Raw genomic sequence first — 21,142 nt, 5'->3', positions numbered from 1 at the left:
ACTCCTCTGGTTGCAAAAAAAGTCTGATTGTATAGAAGTCTATGAGAAAATGAGCCTACTTCACATTTGAGTTATTACCTCAGTAAACATTGTAAACATGAGTTTATGGTCTCAATCGCTAGTTCCAAGTCTTCTTCACTACAGCATGATGTTCATTTAGTAAATTATGGTTCCATTTAGAGTAAAATAGACCATAAAGCAGGGTATGCTTTAGGGCGCGGCTACCTTGTGATTGACAGGTCCCTATCCCTACCACGGCTTTGTCCGGTCTGGGGGCAGCAACGTACATGAAACCTGCCTTGGCCGAGGTCTGCCTCTCCGAGTGCACTTCTAGTTTTTTTTTTTGGTCATCATCATCATGAATATCTTAATCAACATCAACAACATCCTCAATATCCTCATCATCTTAAAGAAATATCATGGTGGAGAAGTGTATACGGAGCTTACACATAGAGCACAGCACTCTATTCTTGTCACTTTTTGGGGAGGCATTCTTGGCATTTGTTGGTATAAAAGTCCCCGCTTAGAAATACAGAGTTGAGGTTCGTCATCTTTACGTAGTAATCCCAGCTTTCTGCAGCATGCATTGAATTCATAGTGCTGGCCTCCTCCTTCCCTCCTGTCCCTGCCTTTGGTACGGTTGTGGTATTCCTGCTGAAAGATAAGCCGTCCTGGAATCAGCCCCAGTCTGCTGACCTAGCAGGAAACTGTAGCAGCCGTCCCCCTCCTCCCACATCTCCCCCCGCCCCACCCCCCCAAAACCTCAGCTCGATCCACCACTACGCGTTCCCTCTTTATCTCACTCACTTTTGCATTTTCTGCAACCCAAATCTACCCCCTCTCTTAGTTTCTCTCACCCCCTATCTCTCTTTCACCACCCTGCAAGTTGTCTCCTCAGCCCCGCGGCTAGCAAGCATGTCAACACCTCAGCTGCAACCCAGTCCCAGGGATGGAATGACACAGGTTGCCTTGCTGTGGGCCGTAAATCAGCACACACACATCTGGTAAATGGATGAAGGGTGGTGTATTGATGGACAGTATATACACACTACCTGCTTGACATTTTGAATTTTTTTCATTGCGTTCGTCTGGGTATCTCAGAAATGGACTCCTCGTGCATGATTTGCGATGACTGGAAATAAGTCACCTGACCTTCATTTAGCTGTAGTTTAGTATCACTATCACTTGCCTGCAAGGACACATCATGAGAAATAATTGGCCTGAGATAGTTTATGTGCAGTTAAAATGGCTGACTACAATGCCATGGGAGGACAATCAACCGAAATAGGATATTCACTTTAATTCTCTCACCCTGTGAATGCCGTAACCTATATTTTGTGCCATGTGTTTATCTCAATTACACTTAGGTACATTAGATTATCAGACTAATCACATAAGGACATTTTGCAGTTGTGAAAAGGTGTTTTGACATGATAATTTGCCATGTAATTAAGTCTATTAACTGGTTTTAAGTTATTAAAATGTCAGACTGGGCGGCTGGTTAGCTCAGTCGGTAGAGCGAGCGCCCATGTAACGCCAAGGCTCAGTCCTAGCAGCGGTGGACCCGGGTTCGAATCTGGCCTGTGGTCCTTTCCGCATGTCATTTCTCTCTCTCCCCCTTTCCACACTCTATCCACTGTCCTATCAATAAAATACTTAAAAAAATGACCCCAAAACATAACTTTAAAAAAAAAAAAAAAAATGTCAGACCAATACCTGATTTCAGGAGGAAATAGAAAGTGTGTTGGTTACATGATTCAAGGATAAAGTCTGTGAGATGACCAGTCGGATTTGAACCAGAATAATTGCATTCATGTTTTAGGCAATAAGATGAACAGGACAGATCAAGCAGGTTCACAGTGGAGAATATGTATTATTCTGCAGATATAATGGTTTGACAGACAACAATGCATTATGGCTGCACAAATTTGCCATTTTGATTGGAACCAGTGGGCTACCTCCGGGTCTGAAAAGTGAAGCCAATGCTGAAGTGCCTTAAACTTGAAAGAAAATGAGCCTACTTCTCAATTGATTTATTACCTCAGTAAACATTGTAAACATGAGTTTATGGTCTCAATCGCTAGTTTCTGGTCTTCTTAAATACAGCATGATGTTCATTTAGTAAATTATGGTCCCATTTAGAGTCAAATAGCACAGTGGTTCCCAACCTGTTTTCCTCAAAGCCCCCTATACTTGTTTCTAAAAAAAAAATTCTGACATCATCACCCAAAATGTATAAATCAAATTTATAAATCCTCGAACAAAACCCTCATCAACTTTCGAACTCGTCAGCTAAACAGCAACAAATATGGATTGAAGCAGAATATTTCGTTTGCCAAAAAACTTGATTTTTGGAAATGATTATATCTACCTTTTTTCTATTAAATGTTGACTTTTGGACTTAACAATGCTCTGGAGTTATTGGAAATGTTTGGATCACAGGAGTCAGAAACAATCCTACGGAGCCACCACTTGAATCTAATTCTGCTAATAGTATAAGACTAATAGTATTATCCTGATCTTTAAGTACCAGCTTTAAACAGATTGTGGCCTACTAAGTAGCAAGAACATATAGATTCTTAAATAGTTTTATATACAGACTTTTGTACAAATTAGCCAGTGTGTTTTGTTATGATGATTTTAGTTATACATGAGCAAATCTAATTTTGACAACCTCAGAGCAGACAAATCCTGGCACACCCCCTGTGATCTTTGGCATCCCCCTAAGAAGGGCCCGGACCCCAGATTGGGAACCACTGAAATAGACGATAAAGCAGGGTATGCTTTAGGGCCTGGCTTCCTTGTGATTGACAGGTCGCTACTACGGCGTTGTCCGTGTTTTCGTCTTACAACTTTAACCCTTTCACAGTGTGTTTTCAGTTCATGAAAGTTAATTGTAACATTTTGGTCGCCTAAAAACGTCTTATTCAGTGTTCGGTTGTACTTAGCTCCACCCTCTCGTGTCATTCGTGGTTGCAAAAAAACCAAGATGGTGAAGGCCAAAATGCCAAACTCGAAACTTCAAAACGGCAGTCCACAAACCAATGAGTGACGTCACGGTGACTACGTCCACTTCTTATTAAGTCTGATTGGAACCAACGATTTAGCAGAATATCTCTCTTGAACAGACACTACGATGGTGCCTCCACTGTGTGCACCATTGGCTCCTTCACTGAGGATCTGGTCTTTTTTTACACTGTTTCTTTAGATAAAAAGTCAAGTCATTTACCATTTAAATTAGCTGCAACCATTGCATATTTTGCAGTTATCTCTAAGCTCTCAGTCTTCATAGGATGGGATCTAAATAGAGGGTGTGTGTGCACATTCCCAAGGCATGTGTGCCTACCATTGCCATCTGACTCCCCTAACAATGCAGAGTATTTAATGTGTATAAGGTGAATGGGGAGCGGCTCCTGCCTGCTCCTAACAATAGAACTGACAAGCAAGGGGCCAGGCTTTCACTTTGCAGACAGCATGGAAAAAAACGAGCTTGGAGTCGCTGGATTGTTCCCCCACAATAGGCAGCCGCAGCCCTGTGAGGCAGTTTACCTCCCGTGTCATGTTTTTCTTCTTCTCCAGTGTCCCCGAGCCTCTGCCCAGCCACCGGTCGGCTTTTTAATTGGTTCTCCTGCCTGCCGGTTGGCTTACCTGCCGGGAATTGTTGTCACATCAACTTGCTCTGGAATTGCAGTGGACTTTTCAAAAGGGTTAGGAAAGTGTCACACTTAGAAAGGCACTCATCCATTAAAAAAAAAAACCTCGACTGCAAAAGCTACTAATGGGAAAGATAAGGAATGGCCCAGAAGTGCTTGTCCGAATTAAAATGTATGTCAATCCATATAGCTGTTGACTAAATTGGGTTTTGGAGCTACAGTAGCAGACAGTTAAACGTCTGCTCGCAGCTGTCCACCAAAACGAGAGGATTAAAGGACTCGCATATCTGTGCGGATGAGATGCAAAAGAAGATTAGGTCGGTAGCTCATGAAGAGGGCCGGGCCGTCGTAATCTGCGGGACATGTTTACTGATCGTCTTTTACTTCTTACAGGAATCATCCGTTCAAAATACAAGCACCCGCCTTAATAATATTAGTAACAGATGCTATTATCGATGTTACCCTTTCAAAATAAAATCACCTTTATAACGTAATAGGAATTTATTAACATTAATGAACACCTAGAAAATGAACAAACATGAAAACAAGGTACTATACAAATATACTGGACCATGCAGAGGTCATTTCCAGGCGATACTCAACCCGTTCCTTTATTTGCGGTGCAAAAGCTCAGAAAATCGGCCTTGTTCCGAAAAGAATAGTCGCTTTTTCGCTGTGTAATATTCGTATTCTGTGTGAAAGTACTCAAAAAAACAGTTAAAAAAATATATATTGTCATGCGAAAAACACCGCCGGTATGTAACGGCCTAATGAGACTACCTGAAGAATACAGAATAGTTCCCTTTAAAAGTCAGATACTGATAGTACTTCTATAAAGCAACTTATGCAGCATTCTCATTAGCTGTGACACCATTTCTGTTAATGCAGCACTCTTTTTTCTTGTTGTTGTTGGGCTTTTATCAGCAGTAATGGGCTATATCCTGACCTCAGTGGGTCAATTGTTGTGTTCCACTGTAATCATTATTAGCACCTAGGACCCAATTCACAATGTCCAATAGGAACATTGAAGCAAACCCCTAGTTACACTGCCATTTGATTTCACCTCCATGTTGGGATCTGAGCTCCAGGTGGTGTCGGGGGTTCATGCAAAGTGACCAAGTGGTGTAACCAGAGCACAGTATATCTCTCATACTCTGCCATGGAGCGCAAAAGTGGAATTTGATTCAAGCTGCTCTGCTATGCCACAACTGCTTGGCAGCTGGTGTCTCCACGACCGGCACGGCTTGACTGAGACACTGGACGATGTCCCAATCTCTTTAGGCTTCCCTGGAATCCTTGTTCAGGGTAGAATGGGGGTTACCAATCATTTGATTTAAGTTATTGTTTCAATTTGATGGATTTTTTTTTTAGGGCTGTCAAAGTTAAAGCGATAACGCGTTAACATAAATTGGTTTTAAAGGCACTAAATTCTTCAACGCATTAACGCAACTTGGGATTTTTATTGTAGACTTTTAAAGCTAGATACTAGCGACAGAAGATACTGACATCATATGAAACTAGAAAAACCTAAGTAATCCTTTGGTACCGACCATGTCATACTGGCTTGCTGTGAAGGAGGTTAAATAACGCTGCAAACTTACACAAAATTTCAGCGAGGAAAAACTGTCATGGCCATTTTCAAAGGGGTTCCTTGACGTCTGACCTCAAGATATGTGAATGAAAATGGGTTCTATGGGTACCCACGAGTCTTCCCTTTACAGACATGCCCACTTTATGATAATCACATGCAGTTTGGGGCAAGTCATAGTCAAGTCAGCACACTGACACACTGACAGCTGTTGTTGTCTGTTGGGCTTGAGTTTGCCATGTTATAATTTGAGCATATTTTTTATGCTAAATGCAGTACCTGTGAGGGTTTCTGGATAATATTTGTCATTGTTTTGTGTTAATTGATTTCCAATAATAAATATATACATACATTTGCATAAAGCAGCATGTAATACGTGACAAATCTCCCTTTAAGGTACATTTTGAACAAATAAAATATTTGCGATTAGTTTGCGTTTATTATTATTTTGCATTTGTCAGACAATAAAGAGGGAAAAGGCTTTAACCTGTTTGAGTGTGCAATAACTGTTACGGTTTAGCCTCTTATCCCTCAGCTCTCTGTTTTCTGTGAAGGCTGCTCTGATCAGCTCTTGGTGAGAGAGAGAAGGAGCTCTCTGACATGACCTGCCTTTCAGGGTCAAACATTTTTAAAGGAATTCCCCAAGGCAGCATTTCTCCCCCGGCGGTGACGAGTGCTGGTTAATGAGTAACTTAAAGGAAATGGGTGATAATGCACAAGTGAAACATTGAGGTTGGAAATGCTGCTGGCCTTTATAGGCGAGTAGAATCGTCAACGGCCTCAATATCTTGCTAATGTATCCTGAAAAAGGTGTGCATGCTGTCATTATAAACTCTCTCAATGGTTAATGGATTGTTTTTATGATCAGTAAATTTCAGTTTCCTCCGTAAATGCAGTCTTTTTCTTACAGTTTGCAGTATGCTTTTTTAAGCCTGTTGTTATTGTACAGCGGCTGCTTAGAGGATGGTACGCGGGGCAGACTTGCCATCATTTCATTTACTGCTACAGAGGAGAGGAACATTGTGAATGCAATTTCCTTGGACTATTAGTGCAGAATGTAGTCTTCAGAAAGCTATCACTTGAAATGGTATGGGAATTTGTTTTAAGGCTATAAGAAACAGCTCAGATAATCCCCCTCATTTCCAATTTTGTGTCGTCTCTTGCACTGCAGCCCGAGTCTCTGTTGCCTCATATACTCACTGAATTTCAGGGTTTAAGCCTACATGCCACTTTCTCCAAATCCCAGCCCATATGTTCTGCTCTAATGTCACTTGACTGCAGACTCTTCCAGCAAACCTTGAAAAATTGTGGTTTTCACCTTTTTTACATGCTTGTCAGAGAGCCTGTGAAGCTCTCTCACTTCATTTTGTCCCACATTAGTTTACAGTGTTCGGCCAAAGGGCGATATGACACACACAGTCCCATGCAGGGGCCCTCCCCCCGAGCTACAAAAACCAAGTGTAAACCAAATGTAAACACATCGTTGCTTCTCTGCTCCCACCCCCAACTTGGCTGGATGGGTTTGATTCCATTCATGGATCTGGGAGTGGCCCTGCAGAGGGACGAGGGTCTGTGTAATTGAATTAGTAGCTGTGCCCCCTCCTCCTTCTGCGCTGGAGGGGCAGGACTAATCATTGAGAATCTCTGCCCTCCCAAGAGAGGGTCGGATAGTTGCCTTGTATAGAAGAGAGACCAGAGGGGCTCTGTCTGCTGTGTTTGTGTCTGTGTGTGTCTGTGTGTGTGTGTGTGTGTGTGTGTGTGTGTGTGTGTGTCCGTCCGTGCCTATTTTTGCGTGTAAACGTGGCCGCGTGGTGTTTGATTTCCAGAGATTGTCTATACCTAGACCAGATTAAATGGTGCGTCTGGACACTGGGCTCCTGACCCCTTAACCTCTGATGGGGAGGCTATGTAACAGCTGTGTGTGTGTGTCTATGTGTGTGTGTGTGTGTGTGTGTGTTCACATGTGATGCAAAGCAACAGCTGTTCTCCAGATGTCCTCAACTCCCCCACCCCCAAAGAAGGGAAAAAAGACCTCATGAAAGAGAATCTCAACCCCCCAAAGAGGTATAGATGAGGCCCAGGGAATATTTACTGTAGTTAGTCATTTATGAGTGCGTCACATTAGGTCACCATTCACATAAGACCCAGGCACTGTTTGTTGCACAAGCGTGTAATGTGTAGGCTGCTGTTGGCGTTAGGGCTGTAACTCATGATTATTTTCATTGTTGATTAATCTGTCAATTATTTAATTGATTAATCGATTAGTTGTTTGGACTATAAAATAGTGAAAAATGCCGATCAGTGTTTCCCAAAGCTCAAGATGACGTCCTCAAATGTCTTGTTTTGTCCACAACTCTAAAGATATTCAGTTTACTGTCATAGAGGAGGAAAGAAACCAGAAAATATTCACATTTAAGAAGCTGGAATCAGAGAATTTAGACTTTTTTTTCTTTAAAAAATGACTTAAACTGATTAATCAATTATCAATATAGTTAGTAATTCATTTAATAGTTGACAACTAATTGATTAATCGTTGCAACTCTAGTTGGCATATATATAGTGTATTAGTACTTTATTTAGTCTAGAGCTGAAACGGTTAATTGATTAGTTAATTTACAGAAAAATAATAAGCAACCTTTTTTTATATAGTCCCTGTAATAATCAATTAATCATTTATGTACTTTTCCAAACAGAGATGTCAAATATTCTCTTCTTCCAACTTCTCAAATGTGAGGATTTGCAAATAAACCAAATATCTTTGTGTTTTGGACTGTTGGTTGGACAAATATGTTATTTGATAGCATCAACTTGGTTTAGGAAGTTGTGATGGGGACATTTTATAGACCAACTTATTATTTTTTTGAAACAAACAAAATGCAGATTATTCAATACTGAAACTACGTTGATTGCAGCCCTAATGTAGTTGTTTAGGTGAGATTTCTCCATTCTTTTTTTTAAGTTACCTGTTCCACTCATTTTTTTCTCCCTTTGTTTTATTACGCTGTGTCAGTAGTGTACTTGAACTTTCCCATCATTAGATGTTTTCCTGCAATTCTTTCATTACTCGCTATTTCTGGATCGCTTTGTTCAGCAGCTCTGGCTCTCATCCATAACATCACTGTCTGTGTGATACCATCTAGGTAGGTTATAAAGCAAAATACATTTTAGATATTTCACTGAGGACACACAATTGGACAGATATCCGGACTTAAGCCATTTCGTATCCACAGACACATACTGACATACAGTTTATATAGGAACTATTTCTTCTGTAGAAAATAGTTCCAATTAAAGTTGTTTGTGGTGAGACGTGTGGATAATCCAGAGTGTCCAGGACGTTGCTTTTGGAAAGACAGGTTGTTATTGAGCTTTGTGAATTCTTTATGTTTTGAGCACCTCAAACTAAACTTCATTACATCTGGGTGGTAGCAAAAATCTTAGAGCCGGATACCTCAAAGCTACATGGAATTAAAAACAAAACCAAATGATGCCTCGAGATATCCCCATTCCTTTTTTTCCACAGCAGCCATTAGGTATTGATCAAAATGGTATCCTGTGTTTTTCTGTAACAGGAGAACATCATCAATATTCCCTGTTTTCCAGGTCAGTGAATGACTCCTCGTTGATTTCCTGTCGGGTATAGAACCCCCCTCGTTCTTGATGCAGGACTCGTTCCCCCGCAGTCTGCATTGCTGTTGAAAATATATTGCTAGCACAGACGCACACAAACACAGCAAGAGCAGATGGCTCGTGTTTATAAAGATGGAGTTTATAAAGATTGTTAGTGGGAGCGGTGCACTGCTGGGTTCTGCTGAGAACCGGTGTCATTAACTTCCTCTCCCTGTGACTTTAGTGACATTCTAGCTTGATATTTGCGCTGAATGGTTACATTATCTGCTTCACACAGGTGGTAGAAAATATGACTGTTTGCTTACTTTTAATAGAACTATTCATAATTTGCTTTTTTCTTTTGCAGGTGTTACGCACATTAGTGTTGCATGGGTGCCTTTTCTATCTCTTCTTCCCTGTAAGTCTCATTTTTCTAGTAGCTAATGAGCTCTATATCATGATGAGTGCAGCTCTAGACAGGTGGCTCCCAGTGAGAGGGCGGTGGGTAATGAGTCCCCTACCACACGAGGAACCCCCACCACCCACACCACCACCTGCATTTATTAAGCCCAGATCCCATGGACCCATTTAGCTAATTGCATATCTGGGTCTGCTACTTATCCAAGAGATTGGCGGAAGACGCCAGACAATTAGTTAGTGGGCTTTGGTCAGTCTGCGCTGCCAGGCTGAGCTGTGATGTTCGCCATGATTTAGGACTTTTAATCCCTCGCTAAAGACAATTGGAAAGCAGCAGCAGCATCCTCCTTCATTTGTTTTCCTCTTGTTTTTGCTCCTCAAATTTCACCCTGCTTCTCTGTAAATCCTTCCTGTGGTTTAGTTCTGTCTTTGCATTTTAGGTTTTTTTTAGGCCTCATTGATGCAGTGTAGTGACGCTCATGGAGGAGAGATGTATTTTAAAGTTACCTTTAATCACAAGGCTGGCGGTTCGATCCCCGGCTCCTCTTGTCTGCACACTGAAATGTCCTTGAGCCATACATTGATCCCCAAGTTGCTCCCGATGGGCAGGTTAGCGCCTTGCATGGCTCCTCCGCCACCATTGATGTATGACGGTTAGGGCTGCCCCCTCTTAGTCGTTAAATGCTAAATAACTTATATCCAAGAAATGTTTGAGCACATCTCTGGTAAGCAAAAGATTTAAAGTGGTGCTTTTGTGAGATTCTTTGTGGAGAAACTCAGTTTCACAGATCTGTCGATTAAATCAACTAATCGATTAGTCGACAAAATCGTATGAATTTTTGTTGACTAAGAATTTCTTTGGTCGAGGACAACCCTAATGAATGTCTGTGTTAGAGCTGCAATGACTAATCGATTAGATGTCAACTATTAAATTAATCGGCAACTATTATGATATCGATTAATCGTTACATTTCTCTGATTCCAGCTTCTTAAATGTGAATATTTTCTGGTTTCTTTCCTCCTCTATGACAGTAAACTGAATGTCTTTGAGCTGTGGACAAAACAAGACATTTGAGGACGTCATCTTAGGCTTTCGGAAACACTGATCGACATTTTTCACCATTTTCTGACATTTTATAGACCAAACAACTAATCGATTAATCAAGAAAATAATTGACAGATTAAGAGACACTGAAAATAATCGTTAGTTGCAGCCCTAGTGTGTTTGAATGAGAGGCATATTGTAAAGCGCTTTGTCTGCTATGGTAGAAAGGCGCTATATAAATGCAGTCCATTTCCCATGAGACACAGGATTTCACCTGATGTAGTCCATCAGTTTGAAATTTGCAACTGGCTTTCATGTTGTCATAATTAGGGTCAGCGGAGTCAAAAAGTTAAAGGGATAGTTGGACATTTTGGGACATTTTGCTTTCTTGCCATAAGTTATATGAGAAGATGAACACCACTGTCATGTCTCTGAGTTAGATATTAAGCTACAGCCAGGAGAGCTTAGCTTAGCATTAAGACTGGAAACGGCTAGCTTGGCTCTGTCCAACGGTGAAAAAAACCCTACTATCACCTCTAAATCTCACTAAATAACACATTTATATCCTATTTTTTTAATATGTGGAAAAAACAACTTGTAAAATGAACACGTTGTGGTTTTAAACTGTTTTTTATTATTGTATCTTTTAGACCGAGTCAGACTGGCTGTTTGCCCGTGCTACCAGTCTTCATGCTAAACTATGCCAACCTTCTCCTGCTATCGCCTCATATTTAATGGACTGATAAGAGAGTGGTATCGATCCTTTCATCTAACTCTTGGCAACAAAGGTTGTTGTGCAAACCTTTTTTGGGTGGGGGAAATGTGGATGGGAATGAGAGTAGCCTAATGCTTCCCCCACAGTGAGCAGCTCTCCATTAGTTCAGCAGAGCTGCTCAGTGGCAACAACTGTGTGTGTGTGTGTGTGTGTGTGTGTGTGTGTGTGTGTGTGCAATAAATCAGGTTAATATGGTGAATTCAAATTCATGTTTTTGACTGGTGGCTATGCTTTGTTTTTCAAACCTCTCTCTCTCACACACACACACACACACACACACACACACACCTTTGGTAAATACTTTGACCTGTGTGTATTCCAGCTGTGTAGCTGGTGCGATATGTTGAGAAGTCATAGTGTGCAGCTTTATTAAAGCCTCATTTTTTTGGGGCCGGAGACGAGGTGTTTCTCAGGCAGGCTCCATATTGTCTGACCTGTCCCCACTCTGTCCTCCTCTGCAGCGTGTGATTAATGAAACTGCAGGACGGACGGAACAATGAAGTCTCCAGTGGCATATTGTGCTTCTGAAGATTGCCAGCGGCGATGTGCCCCTGCGCTCCACCTCTGGAAACCCCAGGGGACCAGAGGAGTTTCCCTTCTTATTCGATTTTTCACCAGCCTCATTTCCCATCATTTTTTTGGGGTTTTAGCAGATTTAACAAGAGTTAATCTAACGAGATATACTGAGAGTTCATTTAGATTATTAAGTAGCCTAACTACTAGTGCCTCGGTGGTGTTTCCTAAACTATGTTGAATTCTGCTCAAAGCAATCACGCCTCAGGCTCTGAGAAGACAATTACAGGAATGCAAATGTCTCTTAAGTTGTGTGAGATAAGGTTTCTCTCTCCTCAAGCGTGTTTTGTTTAATTTGGGTGCGCACATTTATTTTCCTGGAGGCAAAAGGCTTAGTATTTCTCCTTTTGTCACATTATTTTCAGCTCTTCTCAGAGATTGCTTTCCCATTGTGTCGTTGTTTGATCTGTGAGAAAGTCTCCCCTCTAATGTTTTGATGTGAGTTTTAATATAATATGAGGTCCTGTTACTTGGCACCTTTCATAACCACTCATTATTATGGAGTTTACACATTGCTCAATACAGTTTCAGTAACATTTAAATGTTAAAGTAACACTGAATCACAGATCTTACTTTGCCAGTTTGAGCAAACGGATTCCTTGAAATGTCAGTTCCTGTTGTCTTTCAAATTAAAGGGGAACTTCACCATTACATCATTACACACTAAATCTGTTTACAGGTCTTGTGGAGTACTACTGCATAGGGATGTCATGAGAACCGATACTTCGGTACCAAGTCAACGCCAAAATTCTGAAAACGTACTCATACTCGGTACTCGTTTTTGTACAGTACTGCGGGTACCGTCAGGGCTCAAGACCAATCCTATCACACCTGTGCTGTGTGTGAAAATGAACAACTTTACCTGTGTATAGGTTTGCATGGCTTGACTCATCATTGCTTACAGCACAGTCTATTGTTGAGTGTGTTTGTGAGTGTTTGTGTAGCCGCAGTGTGTGCAAAACCTCCCGAGGGAGAGAGGACCTGCATGACAGTGAGAGATTTCAGTGTGTTGCTTTTCCCTTTTTCCAATGATCCACCTTGAGAGTGTCTCTCACTTGTCTCCCATCAGTCTCCAGCCTGTCAGTGGAGCGGCTGCAGCGCGTGTCATTAACTCTGGCTGTGGGCATTATACTGTACGGTCTGGACAGGTCTAATAACCCACACTGCATATTGTGAAATATTATTCTAGTTGTCCTGCTGTGGATTATTCTAGTCCAGAACATTTGGAAACTTAAACCACAGCAAAATACCACATACAGTATACTGAACTGACTGCAGAACTGACTGCAGACCATATAGTACATGTTGCATTGTCACTGTTGTGTTATAGACTTGCCGTTGTTTTCACTGCATACTACATGGAGTGGACTTTGTGTTTTTACTAGCTTGTAGTAGAATAAGATGGTGTGCTAGATTTAGGGAACTGAATGATTAAAAGCCAGAGCCATGGTTTTGAACAGCTATAACACACATTAAGAATGTCTAAACAAGTAAGAGGTGAAAGGATTATTTGTTGACCATTTTGTTGGCTATAATGACTAATATGTGGTGCCTTCAAATGAAACTCGTGAGCTTGTGTTTACAACATGGGAAGTCGTGTACACAATATGCTTGGCGTTCAAGTGGTTAAGTCGTGAGAACACCGCTGCTAAGCAACGGGAATATAAATCTTACTGTCGGCGTCTAGAAGCCACAAAGGCTAACAATTTAGCAAGCTAGCAAGTGGGTAACATAATGCAGTAAATGCAAAGGCATAATGACAGAGGGAAAAGATGACACCGTTGGGAATATCAACATTTTCCTCAGACAAATTATAAAATTACGAAGAATTACAATATACAACTAAAATTACAATGTATTCACTAATTATGTACCGAAAAATTAACTTCTATAACCTTTGCCATTTCTGACAATGTCGACAAACACGTCACAACTCGTGAACTCGGAGCTTTCAGAAACTTTCCACTTGTGAATTACCACAAGAGGGGGGCGTTCATATGGACTCTTCTTGTGAACGCGATGAACACGACCCCATTTGAAGGCACCATATACTATCACCTGCAAATTTAGCCAGCTGTAGCTAATTAGTGTTGATTTTTGGAGTAGACCGAACTACAAAATAAAACGCTTGGCTGTTGTCTGGTTAATGTTTTCTTTATAGTCAGCCAAAGATGGTTTTGTCAAGAAAGAAAAAGCTGCATGTCTTTATGCTCTTCAGAAAGAGCTGGCGGGGAGTGGACGGGAGCAGTTAAAAGTTCTAAGTGCTTCATGTCACTGTGATATTGTTGTTAAACGCTGTCAAAATGTGTGTTAAATAATTAGAAATAGCAGTAATAGGTAGTAACAGTTTAAAGTATTTTACCATTCTCTGTAATGATGATTTGTCTCTGTCACTGTATTTGTTCTTGATTTTGTTACTTTCCCTGAGTTATTTACACTTCTAAGGCACACATAGGCCCCATAATGCTGAACTGATTTAGCTGTAAGGTCCAAAGAAGAGGGGCGTCTAGGGAAACTAAGCAGGGAATTTGCTGCAGCTGCTGTCATGCAGCCTACTTAGCTGTTAGGTTTCCTCCAGGTTTGCAAGTACATTGTCCTCAATGTCGTGGTCAGGGAGGGTTGATATATTACAGAGGAACCTGAAGAACGAATAATATCCAGATGTAAAAGTGACCACTCTTTAACCCCAAAAGGCTCTGCTCCTATCGCTCCCTCCCTGATAAACGCTCTGTTAGTTGGATATCATTTAATAAAAGTGCTGACGTCTGTTTATTTGTTCATTCTGCTCTGTGGTTGTTACATCGCTATGTGGCCCGGGGCAGATTTAAGTCTTTTAGAGGTGCACAGTGGGGTCTTTTTGAAAGCTGCTGTACCTGGAGTGCAATGGTTCACAATAAACAAAAGATTTTGGTTTGAGTGAGCTGAATGTAGCCGATACGATCGACATAAAAAAACTGCCCTGGGCGGCCTCAATAACAATGCTGTACAAATTTCTTTCTAGAAAGTCTCTTAGTAAATATTTTCCTTGGCCTCCACCAAGTAGGACACTTTGATTTGAATTGGGAAGTCAACTGACTTATCAGTATATACATATTTTCATGTGTTGAATCATTTACCTAACAATGCAATCATATTACTAACAATTTGTTTTCCTCCTATATTCCAGTCCGCTTAGAAAAACCTTATTTGCATTAGTGCGTTGGGAAAACAGCTGAACTGCTGTATCCTTTCTGTGTTTGATGCTATTGGAATTTGCAATCATCCACTTAACCAGCTGTAATTGTCTCCTTATTCTTGGCGGCGAGAACCTAATTAATTTGCATATCTTCATTTTGTTTTGCCTTGAGTCATCATCATGTGCTGCTGCCACATATGGCACAGCCTATTACCAATATCTAAACATACAGAGCTGAGCAATTTGTGCCTGGAGATCGCTACGGAGAAGGGACACTTCTACGTAGAGATCCATTTCTTTTATTTGTATTTAGAGGAAAGCTACCTTTATGTACATATTCTGTACATTTGTCTCACACATGTCCACCGTTTGTCTTTTCAGCTGCGAAGATCAGCGGACGTTCAAGGCCGCATTTCCCTCAGCAATAAGGTAAGAAGCTGATGATGGAGCATGCTGTGACATTCATGTACTGTATGTGTGTGTTCTCAGCACTACAGATGGCGTGCAGCACCACTTACAGTACGCATGAAAGAGAAGTAGCTGAAAATATGTAATTTGGCTGTTCATGAAATTGAATTAAACTGTGAAATCCCACATTTGAATAATGTAATAGAAACATTGCACTTTAATGTTTGATGTTAAGATGTGTTAACACAGACTTTGGAGCCAATTAAATCTTCCCGTTTGCCAACACCTGTTCTTGTAGTGATGCTATGTTACAGTGGCTCACCCATATATATGTATACATACTGTAGATAGACGACGCGTCTTCACTTCCTCCCACTGTACAAAATGAAGCCAAAATATCCTGGATATGGGAGCTGCCATATCGCTGTCCCATCCGCTAACATGTAGGGGCATGATTTATGACCTATACTGCAGCCAGCCACCAGGGGGCGATCAAGATGTTTTGGCTTCACTTCTGGGGAGCTGTCATGCCGACCATCTTTATATACAGTCTACGGACCCACCTCATAGAAATTCATATACAATGTAGACACACATCTTGGTAGTCGGGTTACATTAAGTATGGCTGGTAACATACTGGCTATACTGGAGACGTTCATCAATATCAGTGTTGGTGTACAATTCCATGTGACTGCTCTGTTGTCCATTGCATGTTTGTCTTGGAAAGACTTACCAGGATAAGGAGTATTTTCCAGATGACAGGGCACCACATGGGAGTATACTGTGAAAGAGTTTAAGCTTTTGTCTTCTAGGCTCTTTGTTTTTTCTCTGCTGCTCTTAATTGCGGCAGCAGCTCCAGTTTCTGTGTTTTCTCACAAATGTTTTGTCTGTTTGTTTCCCTTTTTGTCTTTACGATTCACATTCTTCCTACATAGTCGCACAAATGCAGTGGTGTTGGACCTGCGTCATACAGTATTTACTTCTACTACTGTTGAAACTAAACCATCTACTTCCTCTTTGTTTGTGTTTTGTAAGCCAGACAGACCTGGTTTAAAGCTTGCCAGATACACTGGACTGATTACCGTGGGTTCGGTGGACATAAAAGAAGTTGCTAATTACTTTTAGATAATTAATGGAAGTCAATATAATTTGTAAAAAAATAAATAAAAGCTAAATGTGTGTGTTGCTGAACATCTGCATCTCTCCATGACAGTATACAATAATGTACATTTTCAAGCTGACTCAATGAGCTGCTTTCGGAGGGCAATTAGAGTAAATGGCAGCATCTGGTGCCCAGCCTCTCACTGTAACCACGCTCCGCTCCACAAATGAGGTTTACAGTCGCTGTGCATTCTAGTTTTCCAACGTTTAATGAGCTCTAATGTGGAGTCGTCTCATGCCATGTTTCAATAAATAGCCAGATTTCGACTTAATCAGATGTGCGTTGTGTCCAAAGCTGAAATACAATGAAGACTACAGGTTAAACATTGTTTTTTGGAGTAGTAAAATGTAAGGGATCCTCGGGTTTGTCCTTTGATATGTGTCTGCTGAAAAGAGCTCCTTCTCCCATTTGGCTTTGACGGTGTTTAGCATTGCTGCAGGTGGTCTTCCCATTTATACCATTGTATTTCAAAGTTTTTACAGTACATTTTAAAACGGTGCCCTGCTCTCAGTTTAATGTGGTGGAATACAGTTTAAGCTGCTGGTGTTCAAAAATAAATGCCATTGCTGCTATTTTATTGTTATATTATTATACTTGGGCTATGCATCTTCTATAGTAGGCCTATAATACTCCAATAATATTCCAACTGGAACATTATAAGGTTAAGGTGGTGGGGTTAGTGTTAATAGTTGAAGTGCTTTCCTGTGTTATTTGTAGCCTATAGTAGAGTATCATTCAGGTTTTAAGAGCAGTGTCCCAGTTAGGATGCTGATACATATTATGCAGAGATACATTCTGAATATTGACAGTGAATAAAAGGTACTAGGAGATATTTTGGTTTGGAGGTCCTCGCCCAAGAAAATTTGAAGGTTTTTGACTTGAAACTATACAATTTTACATCATTTTGGACCATTATTATTACTAATTAAATGATAATTTTATTATTTACGCATATCACATCCTTCGTTTGAACATTTAATTTGTCTGGAAATGTTTGTCCTAAAAGAGCAGATTAAGAAAACCTTTAAATAATGTTTCATTAATTATATTTTTTCACAAATAAATCAAAGTTATAATGAACAGTTTATTATTTTTTTTTTACAAAAAGAACTTGAACGTTGTATTGATAAATTACAGCACCCTCGTTCTCACCTCCCCTCCCCCGTGCCGTGCGCTGGCTTGTCCAGATTCTCTCTGCATTGTTTTTATGTTCATACAGCTTATGAATCGTGGTGCAAATAGGCTAGCGCTGCGCTGCTATAAATCGCCAATATGAATCTTATATGGAGAGGGCAGAAAAGAGTACCCACGGCTTGTGAGAAGTGTCGGTGAGAAAGAAAAAGAACACGGTACACCAAAGAGTAAAATGTAGAAGTGCCGGTACTGAGTACCGGTGAGTACCGGTACTTCGAGCACTGATGTCAACCTTATATCTCAATGTTTACTTTTCCATAAAAGTGTAGTGGAAGTCTATCTTCTACATATTTAACTCTGCCCCTGTATCTGTCATGGCTGCTCAACGAGTGTCATTCCAGCCTCAGCCAGTCGTCTACTGTCCAGTCTATTAGCTAATTGGTCAAGCATGGCCTGAGTCTTTGAAACCGTGGTGAGACGAAACACTGGAACTTATTCTGGATGCAACATTTACAGTGTAGTTTCTGTTGTTTATATGAGCTACATAACTGTCGTTCTTGGTTTTAAAAGCATGCTTAGGAAAACAATATTTTGTTGACATACATGTTTTCCATATTTCATACTTGGTCTATCCCTGAATAACCTTGAAATGCTCTGAAGACATCTGCCACTTTTCCTGATGCTTTAGTTCATCAGTGAATAATCCATAGTGTGCTTTGGGAGCGCATCGAACGGTCTGCTTCACTTTTTATTTAGGATTTTTGCTTCAACAGATGGCCAAGGAAGCAGTTGGATCTGGCAGAATATCAGCTTTCTATAATTTACCCATTTTTAGAAGAAATTAAATTTGCAATCGCACATTCTGTTGCGCCTCATTTTATTTTTTGACATTTATAAATTACTAAGAGCTCTGCTATTGATTAGGCAGCTGCAAACCTAATTTTGTTATTAAATCACTAATGTAGTTCTTTTTTCTTGCTGTTGCAGGCATAATTTTAGGTTTATGTCCTCAGCCAAGTGGAATAAAACATTTAATTGGACCTGGCACATGTTTGTTTCTCTAGTTATGGGCGGGTATAATTACTATGTATGTAGGTTTATAACATTTGAAACAACCCAGCTTTTCCACATGAGATTGTTGTAATTGGATGGTTTTTTTTCTCAGTGGTGTAGCGTCAGCCACTTTGTTGCCAACTTGATCAATTAATTTATAGACCTTTTTAAGTGCAACTAAAGAGCTTGGCCATGTTTCTCGAAAGAGAGAGATGTCTGTGCTGATGATAGCTAAAGAGGTCCGTTCCCAGCCTTACCGGTCTCATGTTTAGATGTTCCTCACAGAGTGTATTCCTCTGGACCCGGGCCAGTGGGCCCCAGCCAGGATCGTCTCTGCAGTAATGCTCCACAGACTGGGACTGCACCCAGATTCAGACTCAGAGGGGCTGCATGAGGATAACGATCAGTGTAATGGATCATTGCACAGTTTCATTATGAATATTTTGTAGTCTTAAACCTGCAGTAGGCAGAGTATTTTTGGCATCATTGGGCAAAAATGCCATAATCACCACCCAGCATATTGTAATTCAAGTGTTCTAAAGGGAAAACTAGACTTCTGCACCTCCTCATGGCTCTGTTTTCAGGCTTTAAAAAAAATCTAGCACGTGACGGGAGACTTTGGCCAATCACAGGTCATTTCAGAGAGAGAGCGTTCCTATAGGCTGTTCATTCAACGGAGGCAGCTGTCAATCACTCAAGAACTCCGATCAAACGGTCAAACTAGGCAGCGCTGGTCAAATATTAATCAATATTCTGTTACTGTAATGCCTATTTCTCGCCTCAAATGTTTTCAGAAACATCTAGTAGTGTACTGTTACTGTCTTTACTATGACCAGATGTTGTGGAATTATTGAGTCAACACAGCAGTATCATTTAGCAGCACTGTTACATACACTTAATAAAGGTCCATTTATCAGAACCAATGTCAACGTGGGCTGTTACTCAGATCTCTGTGCTGACTGTTTATGGACTCGGAGGATGTGGTTAGTCTGTCTAGTGTTCCCTAAACAAGCTCGGCTGTGCTGTACTTGGTAAACAAGGAGATGATGTCACACTCAGCAGAACAGACAGGTTTGTAGCAAAACCTGCTTGCGTGGCACTGCTTTCAAGCTTATGGGAACTGAGTGACTCACAAATTTTTGGGGTCAAGTATCAGTTTAACAGAGTAAGGGTGGGACTCACCAGAGTCCTCACGATGCAATATTATCATGATACTTAAGTCACGATTTGACCTTATTGCGATTTTAAACATTTTGCGATATGCTGAGTATTGCAGCAAGATTGAAGAAGAAAAATGAGAAGAGCCTTCTGTGTTTATCTTCTTGGCTGACGGACGCTCACCGACAGCCCCAAACTGTCCGGCGGCCTACCGTCGGCTTGGTGTGTCAGGGCCTTTACCACCATACCAATATCTTCACTCTAGCTTTAAGACTAAGCCCTGAAAGACAGAATAGAGGCCGTTGGATTGCCAAGAGTTTAATCGTTTATATAATAAAAGATTGATACTTGATGTCCGTGTATCGATACAATATTGCCACACAAAATATCTCGATACTACTGTATGCTGTAGTATATGCACCCCCCCACCCACCTCCCCCACCCCTAATACAGAGCTGTCAATTAATCACAAAAAACGGTTTGATTCTGTTCCACCTGGCAAGCCAATTATTTATTGCAGATCCTAGTTGGATGTGAAATATCAGTGATGGCAGGAGAAGTGAGCCTCAGTGCTGTGATGTGACTAATCGTATCATGAGAACTGTGCCCCTTACCAAGCCTGGAACATGACTAACTCTTGACCACATCTTACACGACTCTTCCACGCTATCGCTGCATTCCTTGCACCGACGCACATTTTACTGGTAAGCAGTGATCATGCCTCCTGGTGGGGGTGACCGAGGCCATCGCCGCAGCAGCTGGCTGGCACCGTCGCAGTGAATCACCTGTTCTTCCAGGCTGGGTGGCCGTCCCATCGAGGGGCGGGGGGGGTTGTGTAATCCCAGTTGCATCACTGCCAAATAGAACAGCCCTCAGTGTCCAGAAACACTTTGGCCTCCCTGGCATTCACATTTAGGCATCCACCATGGGTCTCCCCTTTGGATTTTTTCTGTCCTCAAATGATGCCCATGTGTTTATATTGATTGAAACAGTCTGGCCCTGATATTTTTGCAATGCGCCGTCTGAAATTCCGTGATGCTGTTCAATAAATGTGACCGATTTTACCCCAACAAAATCAAAAAGGTTGCATGTGTTTGTTGTTAACCATTGAGTCTGTGGAATAGGAATTGGGCCATCATGAGAGGATATCTGATTCTTAATAATGGGCCAATATTGACCCGATATTGATCGAACTACAGCCATTTCCTTTTTTCCTTTTGACCTGCAGTCATATTATCATGCTTCTTACACATTATACCCGTAACAATGTCAATGCTTTAATGTAGCAGCTCTGACTCCAACTAATTTTCCTCTCTATTTTAACCTCTGATTCGAACCTCTGATTCTAATAGATTTTTATAGCAAATATTAGTATTCACATCTCTTTATACT

The 21,142-nt window shown here is 41.0% G+C and overlaps 1 protein-coding gene across 4 annotated transcripts in view; it reads left to right on the top strand.

The window, feature by feature from the left end:
* The window catches only part of LOC141753401 (talin-2), a 116,005-nt gene that overhangs the window by 16,184 nt on the left and 78,679 nt on the right, over positions 1–21,142 (top strand). For all 4 annotated transcript variants that reach the window (XM_074612063.1, XM_074612053.1, XM_074612044.1 and 1 more), the window contains exon 2: positions 15,217–15,264. The gene's annotated coding sequence lies outside the window, so the exon portion shown is untranslated. The remainder of the gene's footprint in view (positions 1–15,216; positions 15,265–21,142) is intronic.

This window comes from Sebastes fasciatus, chromosome 2, assembly GCF_043250625.1.
Source record: "Sebastes fasciatus isolate fSebFas1 chromosome 2, fSebFas1.pri, whole genome shotgun sequence".
Lineage (NCBI taxonomy): Eukaryota > Metazoa > Chordata > Actinopteri > Perciformes > Sebastidae > Sebastes > Sebastes fasciatus.
Note: the sequence above shows the minus strand (reverse complement) of the source record. Positions and strands in the feature narration are given on the sequence as shown.